At 48.6% G+C, this 12,672-nt stretch overlaps 1 protein-coding gene across 1 annotated transcript in view; it reads right to left on the reverse strand.

Moving 5' to 3' along the window:
- Positions 1–12,672, reverse strand: part of LOC146194329 (uncharacterized) — a 327,933-nt gene that overhangs the window by 288,052 nt on the left and 27,209 nt on the right. The window lies entirely within an intron of this gene.

The raw sequence follows: 12,672 nt of genomic DNA on the forward strand, positions 1-12,672 counted from the left end.
AGTCCACGGCCGTGAGTTCGTTTCGATCTCGCATCGGAGTGAACTGGTCAGCTTCGATGGCCCTTGCACAACGTGATTGCTAAAGCCAAATAAATCGCGTGCTTTACTGCAATTTTCTCGTGCGGTGTGTAGCATGTCACTGTCGTCATCAAATTGAGCCCGTGCGTCCTGTATCAGAAGCGCACGCCTTTCTATCTTAATTATTTGGGCAAGCTTATGTTCTATTTGACCACCCTTTTGAAGTGCGTGAAGATATCCTAATGACATGGTGAAATCCCATGTCTGATGCGCATACCTTATTTGCGCAATTTTATCCCCCCTCTAGGTTCGCATAACATTTACAGAATGGAATTTTATATGCGAATTCAAGCGCCCCATTTTTTGCACGGACGACAGCATAGACAAAGCTGGCAGCGCGAGTGCTCACTCAGTCGAACCGGAGCCATTGGAGACGTGCTTCGTCCATGTCTTGTATTCAGCTGCGTTCGGACACTACGCGACAGCTGACGGCACAGGTAAAAACCTTTTCTTTGCCAGCGTATACTCGTCATTATTCGCTTTTATACACGCTGTTATAAAAATGCGTGTTGAAGGATTACCTGCTTTTCAATAGCTTGTCAGCGTTTTTTACAACTGAGAACTGGATACCGAAGCTCGCTGAAACGCAACGAGATGGCTTAGCCGAGCTATAAAACGCACTGTCTCATTCATTGCCCGGATATATCGACAGGCGGATGAGGAAAAGAACGCCTCTAATACAGGAATACCGTCGTAGGAGTCCCTGAAAGTGCCCGGAGCACGAGATGGGCATCGAGAAATCATTGGTGCCCCAGAGTCAAGACCTGCTAGCAACACCAAAATAGCCGTAACCACTATCAAGTGTTTACTAAAACGTGTTCGCCGCCATCGCCAACTCGCCAAGGAACGCGACACGGGGCACCGCCCCCTACAGCCCACTTCGGCAATGCAACCACTCGCTGCAAAGCACCGACACACCTCCTGCTGAAGCAAACCGCGGGGACATGCACATTACACTGAGCGCGGCACGCTCCAAGGCACCAGCCAGCCCTTGCTTACACCCGAGCCTTTCTGCTGAAGCGCTGGGCAACTATACGCCGTCCGCCGTGGAAAAACGTGAGGTCGTTCTGGCCTTTCCCAGCATTAACGCATCGCACTACGACCATCGCATAACCTATGGTTAAGCACAGCGGGTTCATCAACTGGGAATGGTCACCATGCATACACAATACCTCATGACCCCTGGTTTGCCGCAGCCTTGGAAGGACACTAATATTATAGATAGTATTCACTAAAGCCCACGGGCAGTGAATTGTGGGTAACTATGGTACAGTCGGCCATTTGTTTTGTCCATCGGAAGAACAGGACGAACGTACGTATCAAGTGCTGTCGTGCGCGCACGCGGTTCAAAAAGCAGTGGCATCCGCAGCTAGAGTGTAATAGACGTGCACAGCGCAAGCAACAGAAACTGAAGAGTTGCGCGAAGGACCTCGCCTTTATCAAGGTTCCAAAATACACAATCGATTCTGCCCGAACGAAGCAACACACCGAGATGCGACATCACTTATAGCTGGCATGGCTCAACCACGCAAATATCACTGAAGATGGGAATTCCATGTAAGAAATGGGCTTGTTTGGAATCCTCCGCGGGTATTCCCTTGCAGCAGGCTATTGCCACGATCCGCGCACCATTTCTCTTCCAGCACTCGCAAGCCATATTCCAGGTAAACGAGCAGCGCGGCAACGTGAGAACATGCATCGTCATCATCATCATCAGCAGCAGCAGCAGGTTTATGCGCACGTTGCAGCGAACCCAGGAGACGTACTCCTGGCCGCGACCACCTGCTGAATAATTGAAACACCGTATTGGAAGCCCTGAGTTACGCACTGCATCTGGCATCTGAACGGGCATGTGGCCCCACCACAGTCATGGCGGTCGAGGCGGGTGCTGGTTTGATTGCCTTTGACATCTGCCATAAAGCTTGACATTTTTAGAAAGCGCTGAAACAACATGAGCGGAGAAGAAATAGGCAGGGACAAGCGCTTTTCTAAAAATGTCAAATCTGCCCCAACTAGCCCGATCCGCCACCCTCCAAAAAGCTCGCCTCTAGGATCTAAGTAAACAAACTCTCCGAGCTTTGCCCAGAGCATAGCGATGACCGCGTTGTCGAAAGACAGCTGAAGGACCCAGTCGATGTAGCTGGCCGGGAGGATGGCAATTGGAATTTCGACGAGAGCCCTGACTCGATTGTCAGAATACTCTTGACAGTTCATACTATATGGGCAGTGGTCACCGGACATCGGCAGTGACGGCACATTTCTTTGTCGGGGTCGTTGTGAAACAATTTTGCCTCTGTGACGGGGTTAACGAAGTGTTAGTTGCGAGGCGGCGGACTAATGTCTTCTTGGCCCTCGATAACTCCTCCGGCATAGGGGGAATGGGGCGCGCCTTTTCATCGGTGCGTTCCTCTCTTCCCTAGTGGAGGTGCTCAAGGGCCTTGCGCCGTCGCTTCCTCGCGATTGCTCTGAAGGTGGAGTGTTCCAACGGGCAGCTTTTGGGACCTGCTATGGTGGAAAGTGCATTGAGCGCGGTTGATATATTGCGGGCTACTGCTCGCGCCTCGCTGTTGGCCCGCTCCTTCAATGCCTGCCCGTGCAGGCCACCAAGAAATCGTCGCTCCAATATTTAGCTTGAGATCGAGGTCGTCCAATGTCGCTAGAATATCGCAGGTTATTTAAAGATACGTTGACGGCTTGAGGGCACTCGTCTGCAGACTTAATGCACGCGATACGAGTCCGTGAAGAGATAGAGTTTGTGTATGTAACAATATTTTTGAAAGGTTTCGAGGACCCATTGTGCAGCTTTTAAAAGGGCTGCAAGTTCTACTTCCATAAGTCGATGTCATCGACAATGTGCAGTGTGGATGCATTCGCCACCCGATGGGTAACATCAACCCACGCCACCGTCCGCATATACTTGGGAGCATCAGTGTCGCTGGTATAGGCATTGGTTGTAGGAAGTATTGTGTCTACCATATCAGTATATATTATTGTGGTAGTAGCCGTTGGTTTGCTCGTTACGCTGCAGCTATTCCATCTATCCAAACGCTTGCGTTGCTCCGGGTTTCCACAGCGAGGGGTCGTATTTCGCGGCAATGGCCTGCCATCTGTCAGCGAAATTGGCGGGGCCCAAGATGGATACGCATAATCATTTGAAGGGCGAACTTTGGTGCAATATGAAGCTCCTCAAGGATGTACCGGCCAGCTTGGGTACAGCTTAGCCGATCCCTTTAAGGAAGATTTGCCTGTTCAGCAATCTCAGCAAGCAGGTTCATGCCACTATGCGCGTACAGCTCTTTGAGAGGAGTGTGTTTCGGCATATCTGTGGCAATGCGGATGTCTTCTTGGTTGAGCTTTTCAAAGTTTTCAGACTGCCTTTTTGTGATGATGTGGAAGTTGTATCCATACATGATGCGGGAGTAGAGAAGGGCTGCAATTAGCTGGTGAGTCTCCTTCTCCTTTGTACCCCTCTGAAGACTGGTTATTCTGCCAATAAGGCGTAGGAGTGTCTTGCACTGTAACCTTACTTTACTGGCCAATGTTGTGCCCTTCCCGGCTTGGCCAAGATACGCTCCTAAATTTGTATGCTAGATTGACGTCGAATAAGTTGGGCAGGCATGTGTACAGTATATAATCTTCTGACTGCTTCCGCCTGCCTGTGTGGACCATTAAAATTTATAAACGTATTTAGCCTTCTCCGGCGACACAGACATGCCCCCTCTGGTTAAGAAATCTCCTATGGTATCTAGGCCTTGTTGGACAGTCTTCTTGTTCACCCACAGAGCCTGTCGTTACCCAGATGGAGTTGTCTGCCTACAAGGCATAATGAAGGGACAAAATGAAAGGAAGGAGAGGCGGAAGTCTCACCATTACAATATTGAATAATGTGGGTGAATGAACTGCTCCTTGCAGTACGCCGATATTGTTGGCCCTTGGACTGCTACATGGTCGCCTATTTTAATTTGTTGCGTTCGGTGGGCAATAAAATTGGTAATGAACGTAACGAGATGGCCACGCACTCCAGCTAACTTGGCGCTCTTGATGCTGACTGTATGAGGAACATAGTGTATGCCTTGCGGACATCTACGGCAACCACGGTTCTCGGCTGCACCGATGAGTGCACGTCAGGAACCTGATGCCGCAGCATGAGGAACACCGCCTGTCGCCCCTGGCGGAATCCTGTTATGTGAGGATGAAATATGCTACTCTTTTCTAGAAGCCAAATAAGGCACTACAGTTGCTAAAGGTTGATCCACGACTGAACGCCTGAACTGAACTGAAGGCACTACAGGACCATGCGTTCCATAATCTTGCACAGGTTGCTGGTTAGTGCTATTGACCGCAAATTTCTGAGTGGATTAGATGACTTTCCCGACTTAGGAATCGGTATAATAATTGATTCGCTCCAGGGTTTAGGAAATGTACCCGTCGTCCAAATGTTGTTTATGGCATCGAGGAGGCGTTCAGTATAGCCTTCCGGAAAGTTGCGAAATTCCGAGCCAGTAATGCCGTCTGGTTCCTGTGAACTAGTGGTATTTGCCCTTGCTAAAGCTGTGTGCAGTTCAGAAATTATAAAGGTTGGTCCAAATTGGGGTGAAGTGGTACATTGCAAATTGGGGTATGTGGAGTTTCAGAATCAATGGCGTAAATTGAAGTAGTCAGTATAGTAGCAAGTTGCGGGAAAAGCATCACCAGCCCTAACAGTCAGCTGTTCTGTTATGCACATTCGGAGAGCCGTTGTTTCTGCATCAGTACGGCGTGTTTTGTTTTTCCTTTCAACGTGCGGAACAGCTGCAATATGCGTTGAGCACTCATGTTACCATTACAACTTGAGCAGAAATCATGCCATCGATCCGAGGGCAAGTTTTTGGCGTAATCGCACGCCACAGCCGTAATTAGGCTTACACGGCGCCTTAAAAACCGTCTTCTTCATTTTGCTTTTTTACTCACGCAGGGCGTGAAGGAGTTGTTCCCAAATATTTGCGAGATGAAGGTCCGGCAAAGGTATGCCCTCCATTACCTGGTACACCGTTCCGCAAAACTTGGCCTGCCACATTTTCTGCACAAGCTGATTCAAATCCTAGTCCTGATCTCGGTCTGCCGCAGATCTTCAATGGTCCCTCCAGTTGTTCCCGGAGCACGTCCCAATAGACTATACCGGCCATACGTTTAGACCGTGTTATCTTGGGGTCCTGAAGCGTAATAAATACAGGAGTGCCATCCCTCCCCTACGTGTCCGGGCACACATCACAAGTGAAAAATAGGGGATAGCTTGTCCATGTAAGGTCATTCGTGGTATCACCTTGGAGGGAACTGTGGCTAACACAAGTAACTTGGTAGCTAGGGGTCGTTGTAATACCCCATTTCTGGGGCATTTGAGGTATTGATAATAAAATAAAATAAAGGCTGAAATGTGTCGCATGCATCGTGCGCAGGAGGTCTTAATCGTGATGCTTGTCTCTCCTCTATCACCCTTCACTGTGTTGCACATTGAAGTCACCGCCAATCATGACAAAAGCACCATTATGCCGCTTTTGAAGGTCCGAGATCCAAGACCAAATAATTTGCACACTGCTGCGAATAGAAGGTCGTCGCCAACCATTGGTGGCGCCGTAAACTAGCGGCAACATCTATTCGCCTACATCTGTCCAGAACCCTACTTCAGGAATGTTCAACAGTAAAAATATTGGGTTTAACGATTCATAAGTCAGGAACTGGAACTTCATGGCTCTCTCGCGCTAGCTAAAAAACAGGCGTTCCAGACTCTGGGTCTGATCAGACGCATTGCTCCAAAACGGGTGGCGCTCGTTCAGATGTGGCAAGAGTTGGTGCGGGCAGTTGTGTAACTGCGCCCTGTTTATCAAGCCAAATTTCCGCATTTGACAAGGGCACAATGGGATCGCCTTGAAGCTATAAGCCGAGAGGCAATGAGGGTCATCACCTGCCTCCCTCGCATCACACCAATTGTGGCACTCCAAGAAAAACCACAGCTAAACACAATAGATGAACTTATGCAGCAACGATGTGATGCACGCAAGCTTAAAGCCATCCTCTCTCACGAAGCGTGCGCTCTGAGGGCTTATGCTTTGTCACATTCACTTCTACCACCGCCACTGCCAGTTCTTCCTCCCTGGCATTTTGTAAAGCTGAGCGATAACAAGCCAACTGATGTACATTAGCCTAGAACACAGTAAACGGCATCGCCACCTCGCGACCGAATTATGGAAGACGCCCGCTTGCCACAAGGTGCCATTATAATTTACGTCGACGCAACCATCCAAGCCTGCTAAGTTACAATTGGAGTTTACTGCCCTAGGAAGCCTTCAGTGAGCAAGACATCAACGTTTCAATTACCGGAACCTCCATGTTCTTTTTGTGCGGAAGGGCTTGCTTTGCAAGAAGCGATTCGCTCTGTGACCGTCATTCTCATGCCTCGCACGGCCCGTATTGTTATACGCACTGATGCCCTCCAACTGACAAAGCTACTCCGACGTGTTAGTGGTAGCACAGAAATCTGCCAAACCTACACAGTCTAGCGGCACGCATACCAAAGCCAAATCGTATTGAATGAACTCCACGTGACAGTTTAAGTGCTCAAAGCCTAGCGGATTCTCCGACCCACCTTTCACCTTCAACCACAATATCACCAAACCTCATAAAATTGAACAATGCTACCCTTCTTTTAACAAGAAAGGAGCACCTCCGACGCCGTACATGCGCTCTCATTCCTCCGTGTACGATAAGCCTCCCCCGTGGTCTAACCCGTGTAGAGAAGGTGGCGCTTCGGAGCATTCGAGTTGGGGTGGCCGAAACACCGGCGGTGATTAGAAAGTGGCCTCAATATCGATATTGATATCCACACCCTGGGTGCCCCGTCTGCAAATCCAGAAAAACAGAAGCTGACCATCCATCATCTGCTGTGTGAATGTACAGCGCTGAAGCTGACGCGGATCCTGCACCTGGTGGCAGCTGGCCTCTCCCCCCATAACCCGCAGTCATATGCCGCTTGGACGCAGGGACCACATCATCTTTCACTCCTCAAATTCATTGCATCAGCCAACGTTTTTCATTTATTTTACCACGCCCTTCATCAATCACAGCATTCTTTTTATGCCCTGAGGCAATAAACATCGCGAAGAAAAAAAAAGAATGTCGCACGTAAATCGATACAACCAATACTTCATGTTTAAACAGCTTGAGGATGGCCCCAACGATCTCCAGATAAGCTGTACACGATAGTCTGAGATTTAGTTCAACATGCTGAATGTGCGGGGCTACCAAAACTGCTGAATTGCCTTTATAGGCTACTCCATGTCGCACGGTGCCTTCTGATCTAATCACTGGTCAGTGTCGATGGGGTATGGTTGGTTTCTGATAAGTTATATATCCTGGAAGTGTTAGCGTTGAACTCGTGTTTCTTCCAGTGGGAGCACAGTAGGACGAATCCCCACCGGGTAGCGGAGCAGAAAATCTGCCTAATTGCACGCAATGCAATGGCAGTTCCACTGAAAGATCCATAAGACTCCTGGATGCAGGTTAGACGGTTGGCTGGAACCCGCCATGGTGACGTCGCAGAAGAATTTGAGTAAGGCTTATCAACGGGTTTCTGGCTTACGCTTATGGCTAGTAGAGCAGCAACCATTTGGTTTTGCTGCTCTCTCCATACAATCCATACGCTCACCAAAAAGTGCGATGAGATTGCGGTGAGTTTGCGTGGCCTCACAAGCAGGATGGAGCTGCTGGTCTTCCTTGGAAAACTGGCTTAGGGGTTGCCGCGCTGGCGCAGGTGAGGCGTCCTTACGGGAAGTGGTGAATGGGTTGGTAACTTCTGTAGAAGGCTCAGAGTGCTGATTTTGCAGGAGCACGGCCGCTCGATGGATGCGCACTAGGTGCGGCCTGCTGCGTCGCCCGAAACCGGCGGGAGACGCCTACTTCCCGTTGCCGCCGCCGCGGCGCCGCCGGTCGGGGAGAGCCGCGCGCGGAAACATGCGCCCGGCTGCGATTTGAGTGAGGCGTCGGCGTGGTATGAGCCTGTTATTTTAAGGATATCAGAACTCTGTTTGACACAATTTAGCAACATGAATTCATATATAATATCGTGTCTAGTATGTGCAAGCCAGCACTCAGCGCCGCTCGGCTAATATGTATACTAGAGTGTACACTGAAAAACTTAATGTGACGGTAGTTCAGGGCTACTCAATTCAAGTGCTCGCCTTACCATGATGTTGCATTCTGATCAAGTTGTTTGTCACATGAAAATGACCCTCGGCTGTGAACAATTCGAAGCTGTTCAGTAGCCCCGGTAGCCTAATGCATAATCCTTTAAATCACCATGTCGCGAATTGCGTGCCAGTCATTTTCATACCGTTTAGTCATTTCTGCATACAGCTTGTATACACAAAATTGATGTCAATCTGTTTTAAACTGCCAGCGCTATCCAATAAAAAATGTGGTCCTACTGTGAGCACTCTTTGAAAGTGCGGCTTATTGCCAACTCTTTAGTCTGATTCTCTGGCAAATGTTCCGATAGGAAGGCGTTTATAAGGTAAAATCTTGATGATAACTTGGGATATTCAACTTAGGTGGAACCTTAGACTTTGTATGTCAGAACACTATCAGTCATGGCTGCACGGATTCTGCACGACCGGTCAAAGTAAGCGCGCTTCATAGTGCCGGTCTGACTCAAGGTGCTACGTATGCGTCGAAAGATTTTTGTTCCTATTTTATTTGCTGCTCGCGAACCCATATAATTTTGCTGGTTTGTAATTTTCAGTGGAAGAACACGCATCTAGCGTTCCAAATGTTAAGCTAGTTCTTACTTGCGATGATAAGAATATAATATTCAGCACATTCCCATGGAACATCAAGGATGTCAACTGTCATAAGTTAAAAAAATACATTTTGTTTTGCGAAGCTGTGAACCACTTCTGAGAGCAACTGTAGCCGAGCTTCAGCGAGCAGCTAGGTACGTTTATTGCATAGTCATACAAAGAAGGAATAAAATTAACATCCACAGAGGCGAACCTTCCTTGAGAGAGGTTTATGCCATAACCTTAGACGTCGCTCCACTGTTGAGTTGACATTTCCGGCCCAGTTCGCTATCAGTGGGTGCATGCAACTTACTTAAATATATCGTGCATTGCTGCTCAGCATGGGCACTGTCATTGTTTTCACAGATTTGTGACAGGCATTGCGTACAGTGAGAAAGCAATGCTGAAATGAAAAGTTTACACAACTTGCTGCGTCACCGGACCTCTTGAGATTTCATTATCCGGTTAATGAAGGTGCACGTAAGTTGACAATGTTTGATTTCTTCTTTTACGCGGTACATCAAGCCTCCATTTCCCTGTTTTTCATTGACCCATAACTGGTACAGTTGACTCAAGTTTCCTGCAACAGGCTCTTGCACAACTGGCATGTTGCCTGAAAACCATTACCAAATACCGCATAAAGCAACAACCTGGTAGTGATAAACAAAACTGGGGTCTTAGCTCCCCTTGCGGATCCTCGTTAGCGTACCTGCACTTCGCTACCCGCTTATTCCCAACATTCCTTAATTACCGTCTCTGTAGCATAGTAATTAAAATAAAGCCAAGCCATCGCATTTTATGAACTAGCACCCAACGCATATGTAAAGCAGCTCCGCTTTGCCGAAGCCGTACGAACATTCATACGTGACCTATAGAAGTAGTGTGCCTGACTTGGGGTTTAAGGGTCCCACTTTCAATTCCCATTTCACCTTTACATCTTGTTGACTCTGAGTTGGCAGCTCCTGCCACCTTGAACATGTCGTGTTCTCATTGCGCCACAGGTGTCTGGCCATATCACCACCAACAGTGCCTCTTGCCAGAGAGGAATTTTGCCGCCTTTTCGCTGAAAGAACGGGCACCGGATTTTTGTATAACGGGGCTTTTCATTTTATCGCTTCGGCTCAAATAATCTGCAGAGGATTAACAAATATTGTATGCTCAGGCTCATTGCTTGCAAGGCCACTCATACCAGCGGCAAAATTTAGAACACATTGTGTGCTTATATAAAAAAATCCTTCGATTCTTTTCCTCACGTGTCCTCGCAACATAATCGGCGAGAAAAGCTTTTGGTGCCACCCACCTCAACGTGTTTACCTGCTTCACAACACATCAAAAGAATCCTAGTTCACTGGCCACCTGCCCGGCAAGTATAGGATAACAGCGCAGAAACCTGATGGGGACACAGGAAAAGAGGACGACACTATTAGCGCTGTTCCGGTGTTTCCGTCACGTTGTTTACGCTGTTAAAATATAATGAATCACCTAAAAGCCCAATCTGCTGCCCCTGGTAGCAAATTCAGCGACAGCTGGCAGGGCACTCTGTTTCAGCATCAGGACTTGTTAACCTCAACGCAGCTTTCATTTCAGAGCAAATGGTGCATTTCCACTCCTCACTGCTGCCGTTGCTGAAGCGAGCACAGCACAATAAATTAGAGGGTCTGTTTGATGCTTCTTAAGAGGAAAGTGCCGAAAGACTACCCTTGTTCTCCTATCGTTTCCCTCAGTTGCAATCATTTCAAGGCGTTTGATATATTGGTCGTTTTGTAGTCATGATAAGTCATGCCTGCCTAGTCATTGTATTCCTTGCCACTCATAGCTGAGCAGGTTTACTCATTTCTGATCAGATGTCATTACAAGTCGTCGTTTTAAATATTGTTCGTTACGTAGTCATTAGCAGTAATTATGAGCCATGCCAAGTAGTTGTAGTCATTACACACATCACTCAGCGTTTTTACTAATTTCCGATCAATTACGGTCATTGCAAGTCGTAGTTTCACATATTGGTGATTACAAGTCATTTTAGTTAATAATTATCATTATTAGTCGTTACCATTAGTCGTTATCTCAGTCGAAGGCTATATCGTTTATTTATTACCTATGATCATCAATCACTTTCATTCTTAATCTCCCTCCTCACACATGCTCTTTTTGCTGTTGACTCATCAGCGCACAGATGCGACGTACAGCTTCTGCACAGATTTTCGCTCCATGAGCTCAGAAAGGCTTAAAAAGCAAACGCGTCCCGTCTCGACGGTAAAGTGCTTGCACACGTGCGCACAATAAAGTTGGCGAAGAGGCGTCCATGTACTGTGCGATGTCAGCGCACGTTAAAGATCCCCAGGTGGTCGCAATTTATCCGTAGCCCTCCACTACAGCTCCTCTCTCTCTATCCACTTCCACTTTCACTCCCACCTTCCTCCCTTCCCTTACAGCGCGGTTGAGGTGTCCACAGAAATCAAGTGAGACAGTTACCGCGCCTTTCCCTTCCTATAAATCAATCACTCAGGTAGCGGCCCCGCCGGGGTGGTGCAGTGGTAAGAAGCCCGACTACTGTGCCGGAGTACCCGGGTTCGAACCCGACCGCGGCTGCTGCGTTTCGATGGAGGCGAAACGAAGAGTCTTCCGTGTGCTGTGCGATGTCAGCGCACGTTAAAGATCACCAGGTTGTCGAAATTACTCTACTACAGCTAATCTTTCTTTCTTTCCCCTTTAACTCCCACCTTCCTCCCTTCCCTTACAGCGCTCGTCAGGTGTCCACAGAAACTAGTGTGACATATACTGCGCCTTTCCCTTCCTATAAATAAATCAGGCAGCAGAGGTGGCTCAGCTACAGAGCCAGAAGCAGGCCCGTGCATTTTCGTTTCCTTCTTCCTACAGCAACAACAACTGGCGACTGCAGCGGTGACGGCTCTCCCAACAGTGGCGCCCTCAGCAGAAATAGCGGGCGGAACTGTAAACTCCCCATGAACGCGCTTGGCCATTCTACAATGGCTAGCATTCTAGCCACTGTACCCATTCACTGCGGCGCGACGCAGCAGGCCGCACTCACCTAGTAAAACTAGTGCGCGCCTAGTGCGCTTCCATCGAGCGGCCGTGACAGGAGGGTGGCTTTCAAATATTCCTGAGCTTGTCGAGAAGCGGGGGAAACTCTGCCCTGCTTCCTATCTTTGCTGGTGGTCGAGCTGCTGACGATGATGGTGCACGACTTCCTTGTGTGGCATTGCAACCTGGGATATGCAAAAAGCCACCTGAGCAGCACCTCCGTTACCTGATGGAGCTTTGGCAGGTAGGTCGCCACCGCTTGCGGCGGGGGCTAGCCTGCCACTGATTTTTATGTTGTAGGGCGTCATTGCACCAGCCACCGCTTCGGCGGTGGCGGACGACTGCTTTTGTTGCGGCGCGCGTCTTTCTCTCCCTCTTCGTTTTCTCTTTGTTGTCTATTTTCTCTTCTGTCCGCACGAGGCAGCGAAGGTGGCTCAGCTACAGAGCCAGTAGCAGGCCCGTGAATTTTCTTTTCTTTCTTCCTACAGCCACAACAACAACAGCCGTAGCAGTTTTACTGCTGCCCTTGTGTCTCCGGTGCGGCCAACAGCGTTTCTGGACTACATCGATGGCGGCTGTTGTCACGCTAGAGCTGATCACACTAGAGCTGGTCACGCTAGAGCTGGTCACGCTGTGAGCATTAAAGACCTTGTTTGCTGGACACTATGGATCTGCTGACCCATGGTTTTCATTAAATTTGTGACATCTGAGCGCTCGAACGTTAGATCTAGCATTACGTGTG

Source organism: Amblyomma maculatum, chromosome 3 (genome assembly GCF_055883805.1).
Source record: "Amblyomma maculatum isolate TAMU_Amacu chromosome 3, ASM5588380v1, whole genome shotgun sequence".
Lineage (NCBI taxonomy): Eukaryota > Metazoa > Arthropoda > Arachnida > Ixodida > Ixodidae > Amblyomma > Amblyomma maculatum.